The 13498-nt window shown below is 41.1% G+C and overlaps 1 protein-coding gene across 2 annotated transcripts in view; it reads right to left on the bottom strand.

The window, feature by feature from the left end:
- The window catches only part of asic2 (acid-sensing (proton-gated) ion channel 2), a 427733-nt gene that overhangs the window by 104284 nt on the left and 309951 nt on the right, over window positions 1–13498 (bottom strand). The gene's annotated exons all lie outside the window — the stretch shown is intronic.

The raw sequence follows: 13498 nt of genomic DNA, 5'->3' as shown, positions 1-13498 counted from the left end.
CTGAGGCCCTCTGGGCGGGGCCCCCTGCGCAAGGCGGGGCCCCATGCAGCTTGCGTGATTGGCCTGTAGGGAGGGGCGGCCCTGGATATAGTGACACTGATACCGGATAACGGGCTGATACTGACTCAAATAGCTGGATCAGGTATCAGTGACACTGGGCAATTCTATTCAATTAAATCATTCTAAATCTTTATATTTATTTGTAACTGTTTGTTTTACAACGTTAAGCCTAATGTTGCCTTTCACATAAAAGTCCCTTAAATACAGTGGATACTTTTACAATTATTATTACTGGTATTAGATGATACTCAGAATCAGCCATCAGCTACTGTAGGTATCTTAGGTATCAGGGCTGTTTGATAAAAACTGTACACTATCTGCTCGGTTGCAAACAGCAGGCAGACATTCAAAGATTAGCTGTGGAACTCATTTGGCAAAAGAAAGTTGGTTATTATGATAATTGAGGCATGGAATCCATATAAAAATGACACATAAAGGATTTTACTCACGATGCACCCAGTATGCTTGGTTTACCGATGGGTTCCTGTTGAGGTGCCGGGCTGAATCAAGTCTCTATGTATGTTTACACACTCTGTAGAAGCCAAGATGGATTTCTACACTGCTACCCGTCAGTGGGTAAAAGAAAGGGGAGGAATATATTTAAATTTCAAATTGAGGTTTTTATGCTGAGTTCAATTCAAATTCTAGGTTTTTTTGTGCTGAGGTGGATATATTAATAATGTGGTAAAACGTTTCACTCAGAAGCCATGGTGTGCTTTGCTTCTGCTGCTGATGAAGATGTAATGCTTTTACAAGACAGCAGAATGCCATCTGTTGGTGACAGTAATGATATGAGCACTGCATTCAGGATAGAGCTGAGGAGAGACTGATAACAGCATGACAATGCTGAAGCATGTCATGAATGTAAGCAAGGCTCTGCCTCTGCTTCTGAATCTATTACATGAGCGAATGTGTCTCCGGGTTCAACATTATGTTCAGGTATTTGTGCACTACATGGCTCCTGCATATATTATGTTTTGCCTGCAGGAATGTATTTAAAACTAATGGTGGGCCTGTGTATCATTTGGATGTGTCTGCAAAAGAGTGAGACAGACAGTGAGAACTGCACAAAGACTTTCATCTTGCCAAGTTTGACACCAATCTCTGACATTCTGGCAAGCTTCCCCTGCCTTATTTCTGCGCACATCACGGCTTATACCTCCTTGTTTGTTTGTCTCCAACACTGTACCTTCCTATTTTACTGTCTGGAAAAAACGTTGTTAGAACCATGCGTGGATACAGGTACGTGGGCTGTAGAATACAGATTTAATTTGTTTAGCCTTTGTTAACTTTACCTTTGATAATGACAGGATGTTTGTTCCTTTCAACGAGGAAAACTTCAAGAGATTCTGAAAAAAAAGTGTTTTAATAGTTGAGTTTGTCTCTGTTTTTTTATATACAACTTTTATTTTGAGCGGCCTCCCACACATGTCCTGATCCACAGCAATACAGCAGGATTCAGCGTGTTAATAGGAAACATATTTTGCTTTGCCCGTAAGACAGACCATAGGATAGGGGTTTGACTAATGAGTCTGAGCCACCTGTGCACATGGTACCAGGAGCACATAGACTACAGTGCTGATGGGCTTCTGAGTGCCAATGTGCAATTGGGCTCCGTCATTAACCCTCTTCACATCTCCATCCATCTTTGAAATGTTTTTCATGTCTCCCATTTACTCATTTGAATCAAAAACAGCATATTTTTTCCTTGTCTCAATTACTGAGGAGGTCAGTGTGGGAGCACATTGACAGTACATCAATGCTTGTGTGGGCTTTTTCAGAAAGTCTTTGAGTCTGTGGTCGGGAACACAAAAAGTTGTGAGGAAAGAATAAAGAGAGATTTTTTTTAACTCCTGTGCTTAGGGAGCAGTAATTCACTTTCAGAGACTGCTGCAACTTCAGCATTAAGCAAGCAAAGGCACCACAATCCTATGTATTCAGACAAATGTAAGAAATGCAAGAAAGCAAACACAGTTCCGGTTTTTACAACCTGGCTATCCTTTTGCTGTGGTTACCCTTTGAATAATAATAATAATAAAGTCATTCAACAAGTTGGGTGACCTTTGATTTTGAAATAATAAATGTCTTCATGCCTAAAAAACCTTGAGACAAAAGATACTTTACATTATGTGTTTTCCATGTTCAACAAGGATTTGTCTCTATCTTAAATTAAAGTGGACATATCATGCTATATTTGAAACATATATTGTAGGGCCATACCTATATAAAACATGTCTGTGAAGTTTTCTTTTCAAAATACCAAACAGATCATGCATTTTAGCCATGCCTCATTTCGCTCTATTTGCTGTATTCCAGCCCTGTCTTCACAAGGGCTGATTCTGTGGCAAATGAGCTGCAGCTGCAAAGGAGGGGGGCGTGGCACGAGCGTCATGTTACCATGCTGTTACCATGCTGTTACCATGCCACGCAACCTCTCATTCCCCTGATAGGTGGAGAGTTGCCCATATAGGCGGAGCTCCCCGTTTCTGACGTCAGAACCATTTCAAATCTGTATCAGTCTGTATCAGATCCGTTGCAGCCCCGTTTTTAGAGATTTGGGTATGGAGGAAAAGAGAGAGGGTTGTGTTTTCTGACACTTGGTGAGTTCCCTGACACACCAGGGACACATATTCATGTATAAAAGACATACAAAAGTGCATTTTGCATGATAGGTCCCCTTTAAGGCAAAGTTGTATCTCTGCTTTTCTGCACATCCATATTTTGCATCATATCCAAAGACTGACTAAAACAGTTTACTGTGTCAACAATATACTTCAGAGACACAGAACAAACATTATTTGGACAAAACAAATACATTGATGTATGTATATTTGCACTTCAGATTACCAGTTAAGCCCCATGAGCAAAACGCAACATCTTGCAAGAAACAGCGTCTGAGGGCTTCTTAACATTTAATAAACTATGAATGTGTCATATCCACTTAACGGGAAGAAACTCAGCTATCAGACAATATTAACCATTTAACCATTACCGTTACGGTACGTCCACACAGCAGCTTTTCAAAAATCTTGAAAATGTTGGAGCTGGGCGTGTCTGAAAGCTTGGGGATTTCGCGACCAACAACCAATCACATGAATCTCCCGCCCCCGACATACACAGCAAAAAAACCCCGGTTCTTCTCCACTATTTTTTTTAACATTTTGAACATTTATGAGATTAATGTCTATGGTGCTATTTTATGCTACATTCCATGCTGGCTAATGATACTGTCTATGCTTGCTAGCAACGAAGTAAACTAGCAACGAAGTAAACTGGATATAAAATCCCCAAACAAGCGAAAACCTACCAGTTTCACCCACTGCCTCTGCCACTTCCCTCCATGCCTGGTTCCTCCGGTTTGTATCCCGGTAAGTAAATAGGGACTGGTCATAAAGAACCGGGTGATTTGCTACCGCAATAACTAACTTCTCCTCCATTTTTGTTAGGAATATAGAATGAACTGCAGTCTGGCTCTCCCAGCTTGCACGCGGTTTGATTGGCTAGCGCTTTAACTATCAGATTTGCATAAACGGGATTTGATTGGCTGACGCTTCCAGCTCAGCTTCAAAAGTTGAACATTGCTCAACTTTGAAATCCTGAAAATCCTGGAAATCTTCGCCTCGCCCCCCCCACAATGCAGTTCGGCGACAAGCGAGGGAAAGTGACGCCATCCCCATTCAAAGTCAATGGGCGGAGACGCGCTGGAAGCGGTGGACAAATCGCCAAAAGCTGCTGTGTGTACGCTAGTGTCCACAGCGGAGGGTAACGTGATGTCCCAATCTGACCTGTTACTACGGTCTGCAGTAGATGCAGTGTTGCTGGCGTTTAGTGATGGTTGCTTTAACCATTTTCGTATAAATGATTATCCACAGATGTGTGTCACTGCTGTGGAAGCACTTTGGAAATGATGCACGCGCAGCGGAGCAGGTCACGCGCACCTGACACAATTTGTTGTTTGTATTTTTCGTTCCGTTCTCTTTTTTTAATAGAGGGTGCATAACATTCAACTGCCCCGAAGATCCCGACGCGAAGCCTGAAGGGTAAACACACCAGGTTTACTAATCTACCCGCACAATTTGTCTCTGGTGTCGGAATGTCTCGCTATGTTAGTACATTGTTAAAAAACAAAACAGCATTTCATTTCGGGTTAAAATGTGTTGTAACTGCGTTACTGAGCATTGTAAGGGGTAATATATTACCTACATTTCATTAGTGATGCGTTACATTACTTCTTTACAGCAAAAAGTAATATATTACTGTAACTCCCAACACTGTTCACCAATGGGTAATGTTTAGATGGATTTTAGGAACTTCCCCTCGATTCTATTGGCTCTAACGATTAAAAAGAGGTGTCAATTATCAAAATCGACTGAGGGGGTCCAGAGATATGGAAAATCTACTCAAATTACCCCAGAAGTGGTTTTTTTCTCTAAATCTCTCTAAAAAAGGTGAAATGTCACTTGTTTTGCGGACACTATAATTTACATTTTTTTACTATGTTCAATCTGAATTTACTTTAAAATAAAAAAATTCTATATTGATTCTGACTTTTCTTCATCCAACTCATTGCTTGGAGAAAAAAGATTATTAATTTACCCCTTTTAGAAGTGAAGTTATAGTCATTTGTTCTGGGAATGTCATTTTCTAGCCTGAGGCCTGAAAAACAGGCTCGGGGCTCAACTGGTAAAAAAAAAGTGAAATCAGCACAAGGCAGTTTCTCAGTTATTAAGTCTGTTTGGCAGTTTGAGAAAATCTCCTGATTATTAAATCTGCGTCCCACAGTAGACATAAACAATGGGAATTATTCATGTCTCTATATTTATATACAGCATGTGAGATGGCAAAGTTAAATTAAAGGGTGTGCTGTCAAGTAGACAGGATGAATTACTGCGAATTGTTCCTTGCGTCTCCATTATTCATGGGGGTATTCACGTCTGAAGGATGGGCACAAACAACAACGAGACATTCAGTCTATTAAATTATTGACGAAACCTCAAGATCTCAGAGTGGTTTCTCTCTTTCATATTGCTCAGGTTCAATCTGGAAAGCTACTCGGTTCTTTTGCTACTTGTTTACCCTTTTTTCATTTTGACTTACACTTATCCCCACCTCCTCTCCTCCCAGCCTTCCTTGCAACAAGACAGGCTCTTCAGTCTTGCAGCAAGGGATGAAATATTCGAGGTTTACTGAAATCCCATAATGATAAAGCGGAGTAGGACTCTAATCTAATGGTGTGAAAGATGATTAAATGTGCACTTGTAGCTATCTCCACTTCACACCACATCCTGTGTTATACCTCATTCCTCAAGCTGCTACAGCTGACAGATCCAAAGGGTGAGATGAGGGGTGTGTCCAATACTGAGCCACTGACATGCGGAAAATCTATTAAATACAAACTACGTCTATGTGGGAAATGTGGACTTGTTGCCTGAGAGTATTGGCGTGGTCGTATGTGCCACGAAGCAGTATCTGTGGAAGAGAGTTTCATCAAAGTTGCATAACCTTAAAGCGGACTGTTGGGAGTCACTTTTCTTCTTTTGATTCCTCTTTCAAAGCACACACAGTCTTGTGAGATTCGAGTGACAACAAACATTAACTTGCTGTTTTAAGTCTGTTTAATGTACATTTGACTCTGCTGTGGTCCCTCACTCTCAACTCTGACTTTAACAGGTTTGCTTGGGGAAAGGCTGATCTGGAGCCACAGCTGAAGGCTGGAGGAAGTTAGATGAATCTTCAGATGCACACACACCTGAGAGATGTCCAACAACCAACAAATCTGCTCATCCCTGATCAACCTGCCTAGAGAGATGGGGAGAGTTTGCCAAAAAGGCACACAAGCAGCAGTAATTCAAAGGGAAGACTAGGACGTGGCTGCAATCTCCTTTCTCTCACCTTGAGACTTCATCCTGATATGAAGTTAAAAAAGAAAACTAGTGGTGCATAAAGAAACTATCTGTTTGCGACTGATAGCAACAGACACCATAACAATTCTGTCAGCAGGCACATTTGCTCTGTGAAATAGTAGCTGCATTGCATGAAAGCATCCAATAAAAGCAAGAATACTAAGATGAGATGGCTGTTTCATTTTGCTGCACATAAAGCTGTTATGTCTGACATAATATGATCCACATGTCTTTGAGTAAATCAGATGCTATAGTAATGCATGTAAGTAATGCATATTAGGGAACAACATTTTATTCAAACAGCATAGTTAACAACTCTAAAATGGCTGAATCTTCAATTTCAGCTCTGGGCCTGGGAACTTGTGTCTCCTGATGCCGCGGTGCAGTTTGTCCTCAGCATCCTCAGAGCTGGGCTTATCCCTTAAGACTTCCACCTACGCAGCACCACAGCACATAACACCGGCCACAGAGGAGGATCAGCCCTGCAAAGGTCGAAAGCATGCAGGCTAAAATGGTCATATCCCCGGTGAGCTCTAATAACCGCAGACAGGGTCGTATGCAGTGCAAAAACAAAAGTCTAGAACCTGTGTAGGTGTGTAAAATGGAAGGATGTTCTTTGTGTTACCAAGGTGTTATAACATATTTATAAAACTTTAGTCAATGCCAAAACAACTCTCGTTAATGTGCTTCTTTAAAGTTTTGCTACAAAGCTTTGTTCAAGACTGCAGATTAAGTGCAATTAAAAGCGATACTATTTTCTTCACACTCTAATTGCACATTCTTATGTGTGTGTGTGTGTGTGTGTGTGTGTGTGTGTGTATGTGTGTGTGTGTGTGTGTGTGTGTGTGTGTGTGTGTGTGTGTGTGTGTGTGTGTGTGTGTGTGTCTGTGTCTGTTGCTGTTTAACAAGATGTATTGCCTTCAAGCTTATTTCAACACATTTCACGTGTTCAAGTCTGATCTTGTATTCACAAAGTGGCCTAATCATTGCACATTTTGCTGAAGTGTTAGCAGCTGCCTTCACACCAGGATCAGTACTGATACATCGATATCATCATTTTGACACAAGTGTCTTATAAAGAAAGATAATTGCTTTCATTTCGATTAGAGTAATTGCTGGTTTATTATAAGTTGTTGTTATTGGTTCTCACTACTGAAGAGCATTAACCTCAATTTCAAAGGTGTACATTCATTATTTTTCTCAAAAAGCTTTTATATATTTGACTTAGCACTTGCACGACTGAAAATCAAAGAAATATGCTTCACATTGACCACAGACCATTTTTCAACCAACCTTTGATTGATATGGTCTTATCTTGTCAATGCACGTTTTTTTATACTCCAACAACTCTGAGTATGAAATAATAATTAGATGCTAGCAGTGTAGGTGGTGAAAAGTTGAAAGAAGCTCACATTATCATTAGCATTAGTTTGGTGACTTTTTCAAAAGAGTTTTAGCAATCCAGGGTCAGAATGTTTTAATGTTGTGTGATTAAGTTTTTTTCTTATATTGTTTTCAATACAATTTATGTAACACACACACACACACACACACACACACACACACACACACAACACACACACACACACACACACACACACACACACACACACACACACACACACACACACACACACACACACACACACACAACACACACACACAACACACACACACACACACACACACACACACACACACACACACACACACACACACACACACACACACACACACACACACACGTAGGTGGGTGTATGTTGGCCAAAGATCCAGAAAATGAATATAGATTTGTATCGTAGGCGTAGTAGTATACATCTAGTCAGTTCAGAATGTGTTTGTGTGAGTGGTGGGAGGACATGAGCCGCAGGGGGTAAAAAGTGAATGGTGAAACTTTAGGTCAAGCAAATTGAAGCGCATGCTTTTCAAATAGTGCAATCAGTCACTCTGTGTCATCCGATATCCCTTTAGTCTCACAGAACATACTTGGCAGATATGGTTGGGTTTAGTATGAATTTGAAAGACTGATTATGACTCCAATTCCAGTTGTGCTTATTGATACGGCTTCTCGACACACATAAAGAGCATGTGAAGCTCTTATATATAACTTATGCATTTCCCTCAGATGGGGCGCTGGATATCGGATACAGCTTCAGCTAATTTTATTCATAGAAGAGATCAGCAACCATTAGCTTTCTATTTCAAACTCTAACCTTTCGAAAGTCCTGTTGTTTATGCATCAATGACCTTATAAATACTATCCATGTATAATCTTTTCATCTGCATTCAAGTCTTGCATTACACCGGGAGATGAGGATGACTGCAGTGGACTGTGGCCTGCAGTCTAACAGCAATTGGATGCTGGCCTTCAGTGGTTGCGGCACTATCAATGATCAGCATAGTGGCCATTCATATTAACACTGTTCTGTTATGGTTATTAATATAAGCTTGAAGAAGAAAGCCATGAAACCACTCGAGACATTTGTTCTCAAGAGGGAGATTGCAGTGCAGTGTCAGCACGGAGCTACCTGTGTTGAGATCGCTGTGGTTGGAGCTGCAGCTACCACCTGACTCCCACTCTTGTTTATTTGCCAGATCAATAGTTTATGGTCTTGCTTTACAGAATCTTACTGAAAGTTCAGTGACAAACGAGAGAAGAAGAGACCTGCATTATTACCTGAATGAACTTAGAACTCAATCAGTAGCCCTTCAGGCTCAGTGGTAATTAAACAGGCTTTGTGGACGGCCTCGTGGGGCTCTCTGACAATAAGCCTGTCAGTCTCCTCATTGGCTTTATATTTATTATGCGAAAAGTAAAATGGGGGAGGGGGAGTCAACAGGTGGTGCAGATTTTTTTCTGTTTTCCCAAAGCACTGACGAAAATAACTGCAAATAATTAGAACTGCGGAATGAATGTAGAAGGTGAAGCTGCAAATAAATCAACGAGATGTGTTTGTGTGTTTACTGAAGAATGCAGAGAAAAATCCATGACAAGCGCCTTCTCTTCCCAGCACTGAGATATATTCCATAAACACATCCTATAGAGCAGACACTGGCAACGTTGAATCGATGAAACCTTGTACTGTAGAGTTGAACGGCGGAGCTACCCTCTCATGAAACAGGGCTTTATGTCAAAAGGCCAAAATGGTAATAATAATATGCACGTTCACACCGCAGTACTTTTCCCACTTTAGTTCCGATATAATTCCGAAATGTCGCGTTCACACCAAAAAGAGCCGGAACTAAAATTAGTTAATGAGAACCTTTTTTACCCCCTTTTCCGTCCCTGCTAGAGAGCAGGGACTTTCGTGGGAGAAAAAGGTTCCTATTTCTGATTGGCTGGGAGGAAAGCAAACCACGGCCCGTAAAACTCCCAAAAGGTTTTGTGAAGCAGCCATTTTATTATCCTCGCATTAGCATTATTAGCATTAGCCCAGCGCACCAATGCAGAGAGACTAACTTATGGCAACACAAAAGAAAACAAGGGAGCGGTGGAGATGAGGAGGTGTTGGTGTTCTGGCGATTTACTCGGAAGACTTCAAGCCAGTCCCCAACTCCGGGGACTTCCGGCCGGGGACTTCGGGTGGCAGTATACGCCGTGAAGTTGTTTGCGGCCTGCCAGTAAATCCAAAGCAGAAGAAGAAGTGACGTCAGCGGCTTCATTTGCCTAATCCTCCCCCAGGAACTTATTCCGGTGTGAACGCGATCTGTACTTAGTTCATGAGAACTAAAGAGTTCTCATGAACTAAGTTATCATGAACCTTTATGGGAAAAGTACTGCGGTGTGAATGCGCCTAATGACATTTGACACAAGGGAGTGCTGATGTAGAAGGCTGTTCAAAAATGCTCATGGGCAAAACTGAGCAGAGTATTGATAGAACACAAGGAATAAAAGGGTTAGTAATTCAAGAGAAAAACAATTATAAAGGAAATCAAGATGAACTAAAACAATTACTTTAATGATTAGAGGTAAACATACAACAATATGTGATTTGAAACTTAACGGCAGAGCAAAGGTTTGCTTTATTAATCCACTCCCCTTCCCCTTGGGCTACATAAGTTTACTTTGCATCTTTAATAAAAACCTACCTATACAGAAAAATATAGTTAGTCTTTTATGAACTGAACTTTTGAAACTTGCATGCAGCTGAAACAAGCTGGGACATGTTATTGCCTTTTCATGCCATATAACATGTAAGTTAGGAATGTACAGGTTCAGAAGACACAGAGCAACATAAGTGTTCATGTGAAGTCAGATTTCTGGATTCAAAAATAATTGTTTTCCAATTGATCTCCCCCTTTTCCATACTGTCTGCAGCAGGGGATGGGTATAGCTTCATCGAGTAAATCAAAACCATAAAGCTGTGGATCATATAACAAAACAATGAGCTAAAAGACAGTCAAATCCTTTGTAGAGGGGAACAGTAGTGCTACTGGGTTTACAAGGACTTAATATTACATTTGATCGTTTGTTAATATTACAAAACTGTTTGAAGCAGCTTCAATAAAAAGCCAACCATTAATAACCCTATATCTGACATCCAGTATTGTGCCTATAGAATTCCCAATCTAAAGACACATTTGAGCAAACCTGCTCAGGCCAAACACTTTAGGAGTGCAGTGGATCATTGCTCTGGTTATGCGGTGGTGAGATTTCTCTCGGGATAGAGTTGATAAATTACCTTGGCCAGGCAAAGAGGTTCACCCTTTTCACACACCCTGCAGAGGAGTGTGATTAGGTGCTGATCTCCAAATCTGAGCATTGTTTAATTAGTCATTTCAGGCACAGTTATCTTTACCTCGATAGAGCTCAGAGAGAGCGAGATGTGTATCTGTCCCACGGGGGAGGCTGAGCTAGCTGTGGTTTGATAAAGTATCACTTACATTTGATTGTGAATGGTTTTCCTGACCCTGTGCGCCTCACTCCAACGCTGTTATCCCCGGCTGTTAGATTGGGACTTGCTGTGTGTGGGGTGGCTGAGAACATCAGTATTGGAGTAAAAAATAGACCACCATAAATTACAGCATGACGCTAATAGATTTATTGATTAGCCAGCCTTCTACAAGTCCACATTAACCTAGATTCAGCACTTGGTGTACCCCTGCTGCAAGAGGTGGTGCCAGATATATGGGACACATTTGTATTCCCAACCAGATGCTTTATCTTTCATTCTTAACCTCTAGCTGTACCTTTCTACTCCCTCCACACCTCCTGCTGCTTGGCAGTTCAAAGCTTCCTCAGTACTCTTAATCCTGTAATAACCAGCCTCCATCAAATCTCACCGATCCTCCAAACAATCGTGCATGCAGGTTACACAAGGATTCCTGTGTTGATTTACTCCCAAGTATGTGTGCGTGTGCTCCCTATCCCCTGTTTAATCTTGTTGTAGCATCTTTTCTGGTCTAAGAGTGGTAGTGCTCTAAATGCAGTGATAATGAATAGGCCTCGGGGAGTCTTTGCTGACTTGCAGCAGCAGGTTAATGAGATTAGCAAAACCACCGAGGGCCCGTTAACAGTATTAGGCCCTCCTCTATGAGGTAGAGCAAGATGAGGAAGCAGGCAGAACTGTTGCGTCAATGTGGTGCGGATCTGCCAAGTAAAGCTGACCTAACACTGTCCATTTAACTACCCAAATATCACTACAGAAACACACTTTAAAACGTGTTCATTCTTATATAGATCATTACTGGTATCAGTGATATTGGGGTCAAAATAAGTAAGACACTGTCGATGTGTTTGTAACTCATTCCTTCATGGTCTCACCCCCTTTGGATTTACTCATAGAGTTATTGTACATATTGAATCTTGAATCTAAAGATTGCTTTTTTCACATTTGCACACCATCTCTTCTCAAAGCACATTTTCCACTCCATCAGCAGCAGCCTGATCCATACTTACACAATGTTCAGACACATTAAATGCCAATTCAGCTTGGGTGGACTTCTTCTGCACTCAAATTGAAACAAACGGCTCATAGGCTGAATTTATCTCATATCACAGTCTGTATAATGGCAGTTGCTCATTCTAGTGAATACGCATCCCGTGAAAGCATTACCTTGACATAAATACTGACCTGTGAGCATTGCCAGCACATCAACAAACAGAGTAGGAATATAAACATACTTACACAACATCTCTAATGCTACACTGGCATTTAAATTCAACAAAGAAGCAACATTTATTTGTGCAGTAAAATGGATGTGGCCGCTTCGAAACATTGTTAATGGGTACTGGCTTGAGGGCAAGCTTTTGATTAAGCACTTCATTTGTATGGCAGTGGGCTGATGCATTATGTCTGTATCTGATAGAGGACAAAGTGTACAAAAAGAGCAGCTCCACCCACCAGAGCAGGAACAAGTAAAAAACATTACATTTGATCAAATCACGTTACTGCTGACCATGAGCCCGTACAAGACTAATACAATGCATGAGTGTGTGATTTTATAAACTGCATTTAGAGAAAGGAAGGGAACATTTTCATGCTTGGTTAAGTGCTGATTGCTATCATACTGCCTTCATATAGCAATTGCGTTTTCAACGTTGGTGGTCCACTGCATGACATGTGTGAATGCTTGGCATTCGAGAAGTTAGATGTGTTTCCCTTAATTGGAATGTTGATAATGCCACAAATGTTGACCTATCTTTTTCATTATAAATTATGAAAACAATAATGCGAGTGATGAAAACGGACTTTTCCTCATATCTCTCTGTGAATTTGCTCATTTACAAGGGTCATAGGCTTTCCATTGATCATGCCAGCAGTGATTGTAGCCAAGCATCGTCATGCTCCACCCAAACTCATTTATTTTTGGATGCAGTGACAGGATGCAATAACAAATGTGTCATGTAAAATAAATGAAAAAGGCTCCCCCACAATCGAAAAATGCACAAGAACAAAATTAGTTAGATTAGGTTATTCTATAAACAAATAAAACATTATTTCGGTCCTTTCCATCTGCAAAAAGGCAAATCACACTCAGTTCCAAAACGTTAAGGCAGTGTTTGCCCTGAGTGCGAGCTGAATAAGGGCGTCTAATGACGGCAAGACGGCCCCGTGGCGGAAACGCTGTTCCCAACCGTACAACACACTAGATCATCCATTTGGCAAAACATGCACAGCTTGCACACAGGTATCGATCTGCCATGTCACTTTCCTGTCAGTCACTGACTTTGATAATACATTACAAAGATAGAAAGAAGGAACACCGAAGGAAACGTTTCAAACACAGTTTGAGCTTCTGAAATACTGCAGAGAACACATCTGCCTGGTTCAGTCAAGCCATGGGAGTGTTCAAGAAACAGCAGGCACAACAATCCCTGAACCCACCAGCACCCACACAGAAAGGAAGAAAGATATGAGACATATCAGAGAAGTCCTGGGGGGCTGCACAGCACTGCAAAACAAACTTTTTGATATTGTGGTTTTGCACTAGTAGCTATTCAATGCACAAGCTCAAACATGACCCATTTCATCCTTTTTTATAAAACCAATGCTAACAGTTGTTCATGTTTTCTTCTACGTTGCGAAAGCTCA

Source organism: Gymnodraco acuticeps, unplaced genomic scaffold, assembly GCF_902827175.1.
Source record: "Gymnodraco acuticeps unplaced genomic scaffold, fGymAcu1.1, whole genome shotgun sequence".
Taxonomy (NCBI): Eukaryota; Metazoa; Chordata; class Actinopteri; order Perciformes; family Bathydraconidae; genus Gymnodraco; species Gymnodraco acuticeps.
This window is presented reverse-complemented; position numbering and strand designations above follow the sequence as displayed.